Here is a 12,551-nt window from a genome sequence, read left to right as displayed (position 1 = left end):
AGTGTTTTCCCATTCTCCCAGTCTAGTGATACACCACAGTACTGGAGAAACACCCTTCAAGATATTGAATCTGCCGGATCACCAAGCAGGCGCCAGCCAGGTGGTGGCATTTCATATTCACTTCACACCTGTTGTCACCTAGGGACATATGACTCCTTTGTGCCACCACCTATAAGCCTGACCACCACCTATAAGCCTGACCACCTATAAGCCTGACCACAGTCCAACCAGCTAGACAGATGCCCACCTCATGTTCAGGGCAATCAGTCAACAGAAGGGTCTATGGAAGTGACAGTATGTTAAGGTTTATCTTTAGAAGTTACTGCGAAGATGGCTTAGGATAGCTCGGGATTTTGGTAGATATTTGAAGTGTTAAATCCTTTTCTCCTGCTGCCCAATTTCTGTAAGGTTCTATGTGTTATTCGTAAATCTGTTTCCTCTTATAGTGATTTGTACTTCTTTGTACTTGCTTCTTCACCATACCATCATTAACAAAGATTTATGCAGCAGAGTCCAGATACTATTTTAGACAGTATAACATAAAGGTCTCACTGGGTCAATTAGTTAAACTAGTTGAAATCCATGCATGAAGAATGGAATCAGATACATATATAATATTTTAAAGGTTATTATCTATCTGTCTAGCATCTGTCACCTATCTTTCTATCTAATCTATATTATAATCTCCTTAAAATTATCTTTTAAGGCTAAAATTGGAAAAATAGTGTCCAACTGGTTCCACTACCATTTCTAAAGAAGAATACATCAGCAGAAGGGATATGGTAAATGTAAATCTTAAAAAAAGTAGAATTAAGAAAAGGAGAAATTCAGAGTTAAAGCCTTGGGAAGAAGATTCACTAACTAGCTGGATTAATGATCCAGTCTACCCACAAAGAGGATAGGGATGCATCAAACTGGCATAGATTGTCACATTTTGTCATCAAAATGGCATAGATAGCCATTAAGATTATCCTAGTAATAGATCTCGCTAATGTTTCATGTTCGCCAAGCAACACCGAGATTAAAATTTGGCTTCTCCTAGAAATTTCCTCTGACGGAGAGAAATCACTGATTATCCCCTCTCTTTGAAGAGCCACTGCAAATAGTAGTACCATTTCAAATATTAAATGAGGACCTGCTTACTTTGTCCCAGTGTTCCAGGCTAGGAAGTTCATTTCAGATTTACATTTTGAATGTGGATATTGACTTTAGTGTGAAGAATGGATTTAATAAGGATGAAGGATTGAGTCAGGATATCAGAAGAGTAGAACCATAGCCTAGATTAGAGATTATGAGGGTCTGTATATGGTAGAGGCAAAAAAGAGAGGATGAGAATGGGGAGAGGGGTTATTAAGAAGACAGAATTAGGAGGGCTTGATCACTGTAGATATATACATGAAGGGAGGTTTCCAGAAAATTCTCAGGTTTCTTCTGTGAGTTTGGTATTAGCCAGATTTGGAGATACTGATAATGCTTGAGTGTATTGGGGGAAAACAAAATTTCTGGATCTTCAAATCTGAAGACCATCCTTAGACCAAAGTTGACCTTCCCAAGGTAGTTCTATCCTGTTAGAAACCAATGATTTTCAAACTGCAATAACTATACAGAAATACAAATACATTGACAACTTTTTTTTTTAACCTTTTTTTAACCACACTGTGCAGCATGTGGGAATCTTAGTTCACCGACCAGGAATTGAACCCATGCCCCCTGCAATGGAACCGCTGAGTCTTAACCACTGGACGGCCAGGGAAGTCTCTGCATTAACAACTTTTCATAGAAGTTTTATACAATGAAGAGCACAAAAATAAAATTGCTTATCATTTTCAACCTTATCTCTTTCCTCCCCAACCCCCATCTACTTCTCTGGAGAAATAACAAACTCAGGTAATTAGGTTTGGTTTATTTATTTTTAATTTATAGAACCATAGATCTTTTTTCTGATATACTAGTTGTATGAACTACTAAGAATTTTCTCAGCAACTGAATAATGAAAGAGTTTGTGATGTTATAGAAAAAGCCTATTGTTCACTGAAAACAAATGTGTCAGTAGCTGAAAGGATTTTCAAAAGGGAAGAAGTCCCACTAAATGTAGTAAATTTTTCTATTGGATCTTTATTTTTTACTTAGTGGCAATACTAAAATTTTGAAGGCAGAACAAGAGAAACACTATAATAAGGAGGAAGGTTACCAGTAATGGTCATCTCTTAACTTGTCTGCCCCCGTGTCCTTTCTCAAGGGAACTACTCTTTTCCCCTCTTATGGTTCTGGTGGGCTGGTCCATCAAGGATGCTGTCTCACCACAGTGGTGGAGCCAAGGGTCAATCAGAAAACATCATTTTCCTAGACACTGTGATTGGTCCAGAGTAGGCACATGGCCCAACCAGGGCCAATCAGAGTTCTTTTGGGGACTTGGAAGGTTCCTGGAGAGAGTTTCTCTTTCAGGGACCATGAAGTGTATTCATCTTCGGGCCTTGGACCTGTCAGGGTCTAGCTTTCCCTCTGTGTAGAGAGAAATTGCTAGAGAATAAAAGCAAAACTGAGAGATGAAGAGACCCAGACAGAGTCTTAATGACATCGATTGAGTCTCTGCATCCATCTTTGCCTGAACTATTACTATCTCCTGAGCCAACAAATTCTCCCATTTTTTACAGTTAAGTTTGAATTTCAAAGGAAAGCATACTGACTACTTATATATCCTGCACTGAATTGTGTTTTTTAGCTCTCAAAACTATAACATACAGATTATCTGAGGGAAGGAAATATCCTAGTTTATTATCAATAGCACTTTTCATTCACAGATTCGGAAGCGTCTTTAAGCAGGAGGTTTTGGGAAAGGGAAAAAATTGACCCCTGAGTAATCTAACTATATGATAATAGGAAATGAGAACATGGAAACATAATGTATGTGGAGTTTAAGTCGAGCGTCAATTCTACAATGCTTTGATGTCCCTCCTAATTCCTAAATTCAATTATTTATGGTCGAATACCACTGAACATAGGAAGTAATATATTTTTAAACCATACTGACTAAATGGTTAAAATCAGAGCTGTCAACAGGCCAACTATCTGGGAACTGATTTTATACTCAGAGCACAAATGACCTTTACACTCTTCTGTCTCACATACAATGATAGGCACATAAAAGCTGTCTTCATTAGCCTATCAGATAAACAGAAAGGTGGGAATAAAGTAAGAAAAAAAAATTTGCCAAGTCATTCTACCTGTATTCTAGAACTTTAAAAGTTAGAAACAATATTAGAAGTCATTTCTTCAACTTTTAAAAACATACCGTGTCAGGATGTGACACATATATTTTCCAGGAAATATAATTAATGGGCTGTTGCTGTGTAGTGATACTCTAAACCCTTGTTATCCAAATACTATCCCAAATGCACGACAGGTGTCCACAGACATACACTAATAATTTTAAGATAAATCGTGCTTGTTATATGAAATTGGCAAACTCTCCTTCCCACCCGTGCCACCAACATCCTGTCTTTGGACCTCTCTTCTCTGTTCAGGTAATTCCTATTCATCCTTATCATCACCTTCTCTGAATTCGCTCCCAGGCCCTCCCCTTCCCTAACCCTGGGTTAGTGGTCCTTCTCCAGTGCACAACTATGTGGGGACATATCACACACAACTGTCACCGTCCTTTGTTTTCTCCACTAGACTGGGAGCCACATGAGGCAAAGACTGTGTCAGGCAAAGATCCCACAAGAATAGCACAGCTCCTGGCACATACGTTCAATGAATTATGTGTTTACGTGAACACATGAATGCCGATTCCAGCTCTAGAATCAGCATTGAAGACCTTTCTTAAAAGATACCCAACACACTACATTCAAATGGATCTCACCATGAAAATGTGCTTGAATGGTTGTTTACCACCAAACCTCTGACTTACCAGAGTGTAGGGACCCTAGGTCTTGATCACCTGTTAATTCTGTACTTCTTAGCCTTGGATGGCCATTAGAATCCCTTGGGGAGAGACTTCCCTGGTGGCGCAGTGGTTAAGACTCTGAGCTCCCAATGCAGGGGGCCTGGGTTAGATCCCTGGTCAGGGAACTAGATCCTACATGCACGCTGCAACTAAGAGTTCACATGCTGCAACTAGGGAGCCAGCGAGCCGCATCTAAGGAGCCCGAGAGCCACAACTAAAATCCAGCACAACCAAATAAATAAATAAAATATTAAAAAAAAAAAAAAAAAAGAATCCCCTGGGGAAACTTGAGAAACATGTAGATCCCTTGTGCCCATTTAAATCAGCCTCCCTGGGGGTGAGTACCAGGCATCGGAAGTTTTCAAAAGTTCAGTAGGTGATGTCAACATTTAGTCAAGGGTTGAGAAACACCGAATTAGCCAATGGGTGAGAAGGCTCCCTACTATCAAATCTGCTTTCCTATGACTTTCCTGTTATTTCTGTGGAGGTGATTGGGATCATGGCCTAATAAATAACATAAATACTGAAGGCTTACCATGTGCCAGGCACTTTACATACATCATCTCCACAAAATCACAACTGTTTCCTTCTATGCTAAGGAAATGAGCCTTGGGTGTTAAGAAGGAGCAGAGCCTGGATTAGAATCCCCTTTTCTCAGAAGCCAGACCATGTCCTTTATATAATGGTATATTGTGCTGGTTGGATGGGATTCTGATCATGCTAGACTGAGAACTGGTCAGTGACCTCGGGGTATATAATTGGTTCACCCTATAGGTAATGAGCTATTTATCCTTCCCTGGGTCAAAGAGGTGTCAGAAAAATAAGATGGAAGGTTTGATGTTTAATGTGATTCTCATGCCAGGGAAACTACTGTGATAGGCAGTTTCTATAAAAGAAGCTAGCTAAAAAAATACAGCACCACCAAAAAAAAAAAAAAAACCCTAGCTATGGCTTTTCTCGTTGACTTGTTAATTCCTATGTATGTTTTATTCACTCAACAAACATAAATGTTCGTTGTTCCAGATGTTCCAGTATTACACACTGGGAATATAAAAAAGAATAGCTTGATGATCCCCTTAATCCTAAAATAAATGTAGGTATTCTGTTAATCAACAAACTTTCCATTTAAAAAAATATATATTTGAAGGTTCAAAGCAAGATTTTATCCTTGAAAGTTTTAAGGCAGTTACCTCCTTCAAAAGATGTTAAATTATGAAAACATGTGGTATCATGAAGAAATGAGAAGAAACCAAAAAGTCCATAGATATTATAAGTGAATTCTTGACCTATTTAGAACTGTTTAGGAATGTTAATAGGCTGAAATCTCTCTTCATTTACCCCAGGCTTTTCACATATTTTAAAACGCAACTGGTGGAAAAATATCACTATGGCCAATGATTTTAAAACTATTTTGTTTTATACGACCTTTGGGGATTGCCATATTTCTTCCCTTTCATAAAATAATTAAAATCCCATTTCATTTGTGTTTCAGAATAATTAGGTGCTGAGTTACGAGGGGGAAGCCATGAACTCCCCTGGGGCCAAGGAGAAGGTGCTGGGAAGAAGGCAGCGGGAAGCTTAGAGAACTGTACGCGGTGTACTCATTCTTAAATAGCAAAGAGGAAACAGAATCGACAGGAAGTAGGACGAAGTCCAGTCCCATTACCCTTGTAAGGAGGTGAAACTCCTTTAGCTTTTCACTTGACCTTGGAGAGAGGTAACCTTTGGTCATGCTGACCATCTGGTTGAGATATTTGCAACACCGCTGTCTAAGGGTGGTATTGGTGACAAGGACATTCACTTCTTGGCTATTGATTCACGGCACATCCTCCCCTAAGTCACCTCTACCTTTACCAGGCAGTGGTTGTGCCTGACCCTGTTCTAAGTGCTGCCCTGGTCCTGACTCACTTGGGCCTCACAACAGCCCCGTAAGTTATCCCCACTTTACACCTTAGGACCCTGAGGCACAGACAGGTGAAGGAATGTGCCCAAGAGCTGGGCGTGGACTGCAGGTGCTGTGGCTCCAGAGCCCACGTGCTTCACCCCCCCATCCCCTCCCCTCCCCTCCCACGTGGATGTCTGCTTTCCTTAGCCCATCACTCCTCATTCCCCTTTGCCTCAGACCTGTGAACTGAGTGGGCAGGAACCGCTGGGAATCTTCAGAGCTGGTGGAAGAAAGTAGTCACAGAAAACCTACTGGGTCTGGAAAAATGGAGCTGTGGTCCTTGGGAAGCTCAGGGTTCTCCGGGGCTGGGCTGCTGGGGAGTGGCCTGTTGAGATGGGCCGTGGGGTGTATTGGGCTCTCGTCAAAGCACAGAGAGTCCATTCTGTGTGGTGAGAGACACTGCATGTCCCCTGGGGCAGATATGCCTTCTCCGTGAGAGGGGGCTGGTTAAACTACAGCTCAAGAGGAAGAAACGGATGCTGGGCAGAGAAAGCCCAGGTCTAAGCTCCTCGGCCTGGGCAGGTGTGCGGAGAAATAATTTGTAGAGAAATAAGAGACACACTGGGACATCTGAGACATGGTTGGCTGATGGAGCTGATGCTTTGCTCACTAGAGGGGATCTGGGGGAAAGAAGTCATCAAACGGGAGTGAATAGAAGGCGGTAAGACGGGAGGAAGATGGTTAGGAAAACTGTCCTTAGAGCCAAGGTTTCTCAGCCTCGGCTCTACTGGCATTTGGTGGGTGTGGGGGGGTGATTTTTGCTGAGTGGGGGACTGTCCTGTGCAAGGTAGGGGGCTTAACAGCACCCTGGATTCTCCCACTAGATGTGACAACCAAAAACGTTGCCAGACGTTGTCAAATGTCCCCTGGGGAGCAAAATCTGCCCCCTCCACCACCTGTTGAAAACCGCTTCGTTCAGGCTTAGACACTGGAGTTTAATTTTCAGGGCCTGGGTCTATCTAAGGTGCTGACTCTCTTTCCTCTCTTGGGCTGTACAATAAGAAGGTTGGTAGAAAAACTCCTGAAATTTCATTTTCATTTTTTTCCCTCCCTTCATCCCTCTCTTCCTTCCTTTGCATGAGCTTTCCTCCCCCTCTTCTTCTTCTTCTTCTTTTTTTTTTTTTTTTAACATATTACCATCTTTTGGGGAAGATTCTAAGAGGAGCCTCTTGTTCTTAGGTCTCCTCAACTTTCTTCACTTCCTATGAAGGCCAAGGTGCCTGCGTCTGAACCAAAATTACCTGTGATCATGTCCTTGGTACTACTGTGTAGACATTGTTGCAAAACTGCTCTTAGAAGCAGAAAAGAGAATCCTCAGTAGCTAGCTTCCCAACTCAGAGTGTCAGGGCCTCCAAGAACCCCTTCTTTGCCTCACTCCTGACTCAGCGTTCTTTCTTTCTTTCTTCACACAAAAAGCTACGTGAAGGCGAGCCACCGGCATGGGCTCCTACTGCCCCTCCCCTCTGGCTGGGGGAGGACAAGCATCTTGTCTGCCCTCCCTCAAAGCACAGGGCAGCCTTCTGACTGTCTCCTTAATCAGCATGCCTCTTGAATTGCCCCTGGCAAAATCAGAGGAAAAAATACCAATTTAAAAATAAAAATAGAAGATAACACTTGTCTGAACAGTATAAGAAAAACAAAGCAATGGAGGCTTACAGGTCAAGCTGGCAAGCAGAATGTTGAGTTAAAATGAAAAACACACACACACAAGAGTTAGGAATGATGAACGAAAAGTAGATAAAGTAAGCACAAGGGAGAGACATTTATTTATGGAGTCAAACAGTGAAAATGGACTTCAATTGAGAAAAAAATGGATAAAATATTACAATAAGCAAAGACCATTTAAAAGGGATAATAATGTAAGCGACCAGGAAATCTAAAGCCTGAAAGCCTCTCAGTGAAAAGATGAGAAGTAAAAGTAAGGTTAAAATAATAACAAATCACTAGATAAAGTGATCAGAAAAAAAAGAAAGAAATAATGAGGGAAAAGAAGCAGCCAAACACAATTAATAGAAAGTAAAACAATAAACTGAAAACAAAGAACGGGGAAGGGATTAAGACAACTTTTTTTTTTTTGAAGTTCAAGCAATTTAAGAGACTAGTGAACTTCAAGAGGAAAAATCAAGTGGGTTGAAAAACTGAAGCAAGGCACCATCAGGGGACCAGCAGGTGGTATAGATGGGTATGTTGGAGATGGGGCAGCCAGATAAAATAAAATATTTGCCAGAGATTTGCTAAATCTGGCAACCAGGCCTCTAAGAAGGCCAGCCGGGCAGAGGTGATCCCCAGACTTGGTTTTTCAGCTGCCAGGGCAGAGGCCACTGGCGGTGAAAGGGCCGGAGTGTGTGCCCAGGGGCGAGGTCTCCGTGGGGGCCCCCTGAAGCCCACACCTCTCAGCTGGAGGGACAGAAGGCAGAGCTCTGGGGGTGCAGACCAGGGAGCGGGGCTTCCTGAAGAATGAGCTCACAGGATGCCGCAGGACAGCACAGTCTCCTGACTAAGGGTAATGTCACACACTTTCCTCCCCGGGTTTTCAGCTACTCATCAAAGTCTGAGTTGCTGAGAACCTAGAACCATGCTTTCAGGTGGGTCCTAATCATTCCTTATGGAGTCTTTTCCACACTTAAGCTGTTCTCAGTCCATCCAGAAGAGGGTGCAGGCAAACACACGTTGATCCCTAAGAAATGTTAGCTTGCCTCCTTCTCCGCTTGGCTGCTTAATTTAGTGTCAGAATTTTGTGAATGGTTGCCAAGTATCTTCACAGAGAAACACCTTCATTTATAATTTCATTCACTTGGACAAATTAAACGAAACATATTCGTTGCATTATTTTAACAGTTTATGGCATACAGACATGACTAAAAATTATCAATGCATTAACTAGTATAACAGGTAAAGGGCTGATTTGTCATCTTTCTTCTGGGGGTGTAACAGGTAAATGACTGATTTTTCATCTTTTTTCTGGGGGTACTTTTATTATTTTTATGTCTTTAAAATGATTGTTTCCATCAGGATTCCATATACCACCCTGCACCAGGAAAGTAAAATCATGCTGCATTTTTTCAATTGTTATTTATCCATCACTTACTGTACATCAGGCAGGTGATAGATTTGTGTGATGAATAAGATTCAGACTCTGCCTTTATGGAATTTACAGGCTTCTTAAAGTGAGAAGACACAGAAAAAGAGGTCATTTCAGTCCAGTATAATAGATGATATGATGGAATGACACATACATGCTCTGGGTGAACACAGAGGGCAAAGACCACAGCCTTGGGGGATACAGGAGGTTTCTACTGGGGAGGCCGTATGTGAGGATATGTAGATGGGAAGTAGGCAAAGCAGTGGAGTGAATGGGGAGCTCTGTTGGAGGGGGTGTTTCAGGTCCAGGGAACAGCATATGCAAAGGGCTTGAGGTGACACACAGTAAGGCAAGTGCCTGAGTCCTCAGTGCAGTGGTGCTGGGTGACACAGAGGGCTGGAAAGACAAGTTGGAGGGAGGTCAGAGAGAATCTTGCAGAGCACATGCCAAGAGGTTTGTATTCTACAAGCAATGGGGAGGTCCTGATAACTAGGACGGATTGTGCTATAGAGAGAGCGTTCTGGCTGCACCATGGTGACTGGATCAGCAAGAATGGAAGCAGGATACAGCCACTATGGAGACCAGTATGGAGGTTCCTTAGAAAACTAAAAATAGAACTACCATACGATCCAGCAATCCCACCACTGGACATATACCCTGAGAAAACCATAATTCAAAAAGAGTCATGTACCATAATGTTCACTGCAGCTCTATTTACAATAGCCAGGACATGGAAGCAACCTAAGTGTCCATCGACAGATGAATGGATAAAGAAGATGTGGCACATATATACAATGGAATATTACTCAGCCATAAAAAGAAACAAAACTGAGTTATTTGTAGTGAGGTGGATGGACCAAGAGTCTGTTATACAGAGGGAAGTAAGTCAGAAAGAGAAAAACGAATACCGCATGCTAACACATATATATGGACTCTAAAAAAAAAGAAAATGGTTATGAAGAACCTAGGGACAGGAGAGGAATAAAGACGCAGACGTAGAGAATGGACTTGAGGACATGGGGAGGGGGCAGGGTAAGCTGGGACGAAGTGAGAGAGTGGCATGGACTTACATATACTACCAAATGTAAAATAGATAGCTAGTGGGAAGCAGCCGCATAGCACAGGGAGATCAGCTCGGTGCTTTGTGACCACCTAGAGGGGTGGGATAGGGAGGGTGGGAGGGAGACGCAAGAGGGAGGAGATATGGGGATATATGTATAGGTATAGCTGATTCACTTTGTTATAAAGCAGAAACGAACACACTATTGTAAAGCAATTATACTCCAATAAAGATGTTTTTAAAAAAAAAAAGAAATAGCTATAGCAACTTCAAAAAAAAAGAAATAGCTATAGCAACTTCAAAAAAACAAAAAAAAGAATGGAAGCAGTGTGTCCTGCCAGCAGGTGACTGAGATGATCCCAGTGCAAGACAACACTAGCTGCCTAGATTAAAGCGGTAGTAATGCTATAGACTGAATGTTTGCAACCCCCCTCCCCCAAGTTCACCTGCTGAAACCTAATTCCCAATGTGATGGTGTTTGGAGGTGATCAGGTCATGAGGGTGGAGCTCTCATGAATGGGATTAGTGCCCTTATAAAAGAGACCCTGGAAAGCTCCCTCATCCCTTCCATCATGTGAGGTTATAGTGAAAAGACGGCCATCTGGGGACTTGGAAGTAGACTTCCACCAGATATGGAATCTGCCAGCACCTTAATCTTGAACTTGCCAGCCTCCAAAATGGTGAGAAATAAATTTCTGTTGTTTTATTTATTTATTATTTTTTTTTATTTTTGGCTGTGTTGGGTCTTCGTTTCTGCGTGAGGGCTTTCTCCAGTTGCGGCGAGTGGGGGCCACTCTTCATCGCGGTGCGCGGGCCTCCCACCATCGCGGCCTCTCCTGTTGCGGAGCAGAGGCTCCAGACGCGCAGGCTCAGCAGTTGTGGCTCACGGGCCTAGTTGCTCCGTGGCATGTGGGATCCTCCCAGACCAGGGCTCGAACCCGTGTCCCCTGCATTGGCAGGCAGACTCTCAACCACTGCGCCACCAGGGAAGCCCATTTCTGTTGTTTTATAAGCCACCCAGTCTTGGTATTCTGTTATAGTGGGATGAATGGACTAAGATAGTAGCTCAAATGAAGAGAGGGGTTGTGTCTGAGACATTTAGAAGGTAGGCTTGACAGGATAGGGTGTTTTTGTCATCAAGGATGATTGCCAGGTTTCTGGTTTGGCAAATGGGCTTTTGGGATCGCCACTCACAGAGGCATGGAATATGGAAGTGAGTGGGAGAGCCGAGATTGGGACATGCTGAGATTGTGGGGTCCAGTGGGTACATGGTTTTAGGGCACAGGAACGCAATCAGGGCTAAAGTGGAGTTTGAGAGACATCAGCTCACAGCTGGTATTTGGAGATATGGGGGATGGATGGAGCCCCAGGCAGAGACCCTGCAGAGAGAAGAGAGAAGGGTAGAGGGCCGGGCAGTGTGTAACCACAAGATGTAGGGGACCAGAAGGAGGCACAGGGGGCAACACAGGACCCCAGGAATGGCCAGAGAAGTGGGAAAAAATCCCCAGAGAATGTGGTGGCCCGAAGCTAAGGAAAATGGTGTTTCAAGGAGAGAGTGGTCCATGGTGCTTCATGCTGCCTGGAAAGTCAAGTAGTAAAGACACCATAGTGCCCCTTACACGTTGGAACAAGACATAAGGGGTCATTGGGGTGGAGAGGACTTAGTGGAGTGATAAAGGCCAAAGCCAGATTGAGGATGTAAGTGATGAAGGATGTAAGGGGAGGAAGTGGACGCTATAAATTAGGTGAAGCGTCTCTGTGTGTGTGTGTGTGTGTGTGTGTGTGATGGGTAGGGGGAGTTAGGCTGATAGCCTGTGGCAATAATAAGAAGATGTGGGATTGAAGGGGGCTTTATTTTTTTAGCGTGGGAGGGATTGGGCCTGTTTAATGCAAATGGAAACCTTCTAGAAGAAGGGAGTAGAAGGCGAGGTTGTGAAATATTTTCTGTGTCCACTATGTAGCAAAGGGACCCAGAAACCAAGGCTGACGATGACTTTCATTTATTATTCAGTTCAATTAGGTGCTGTGTTCAGAAACGGCTCCTTTAAGAACATGATCATCTTGACTTGAGGACTTGCATTTGAATCCAACTTTTCCACATCTGCTGCTGACCCAAGTGACTGGATTTAGGTGAAATTCACTGTGACAGCACACAGCTCAAGAAGGCGTACTGGGACCTTACAGTCCAACGTCAAGAAGGGATCAATAGAACTTTCGGCTACTTCCCTCTGAATTCTACCCTTAGCCCACAGGAGATAGATACAAAACTGACCTTCCCAGTTCTCTAGAGAGATCTTCCCATCACTCCCCTAAAACAAAGGAGTGGTACTTAAAAGACAAGATAGAATTACAGAGATCAAAACCAACTGCGTAGGAAGAAAAACATATAAGGAACAGTCAGTTCGCTGGAGTTTTAAAAACGAGACTTTTATTCCCTAAAGGATTATGGTCAGAACTCTTCAGCACTGAAGAATGTTCCTCTGCTGTTTACGTTTATTTTTAACTACAGTCTCCCAGG

The 12,551-nt window shown here is 43.0% G+C and overlaps 1 protein-coding gene and 1 long non-coding RNA gene across 3 annotated transcripts in view; one reads left to right on the top strand and one right to left on the bottom strand.

Moving 5' to 3' along the window:
- PHACTR1 (phosphatase and actin regulator 1) overlaps nt 1-12,551 on the bottom strand; it is a 545,181-nt gene that overhangs the window by 349,709 nt on the left and 182,921 nt on the right. The gene's annotated exons all lie outside the window — the stretch shown is intronic.
- On the top strand, nt 6,064-10,406 carry LOC309638679. Its single transcript, XR_014251242.1, has 2 exons — nt 6,064-8,783; nt 8,826-10,406. It is a non-coding gene; the product is annotated as an uncharacterized lncRNA (long non-coding RNA).

The sequence above is a fragment of the Balaenoptera physalus genome (genome assembly GCF_965194825.1).
Source record: "Balaenoptera physalus genome assembly, chromosome: 11".
Lineage (NCBI taxonomy): Eukaryota > Metazoa > Chordata > Mammalia > Artiodactyla > Balaenopteridae > Balaenoptera > Balaenoptera physalus.
This window is presented reverse-complemented; position numbering and strand designations above follow the sequence as displayed.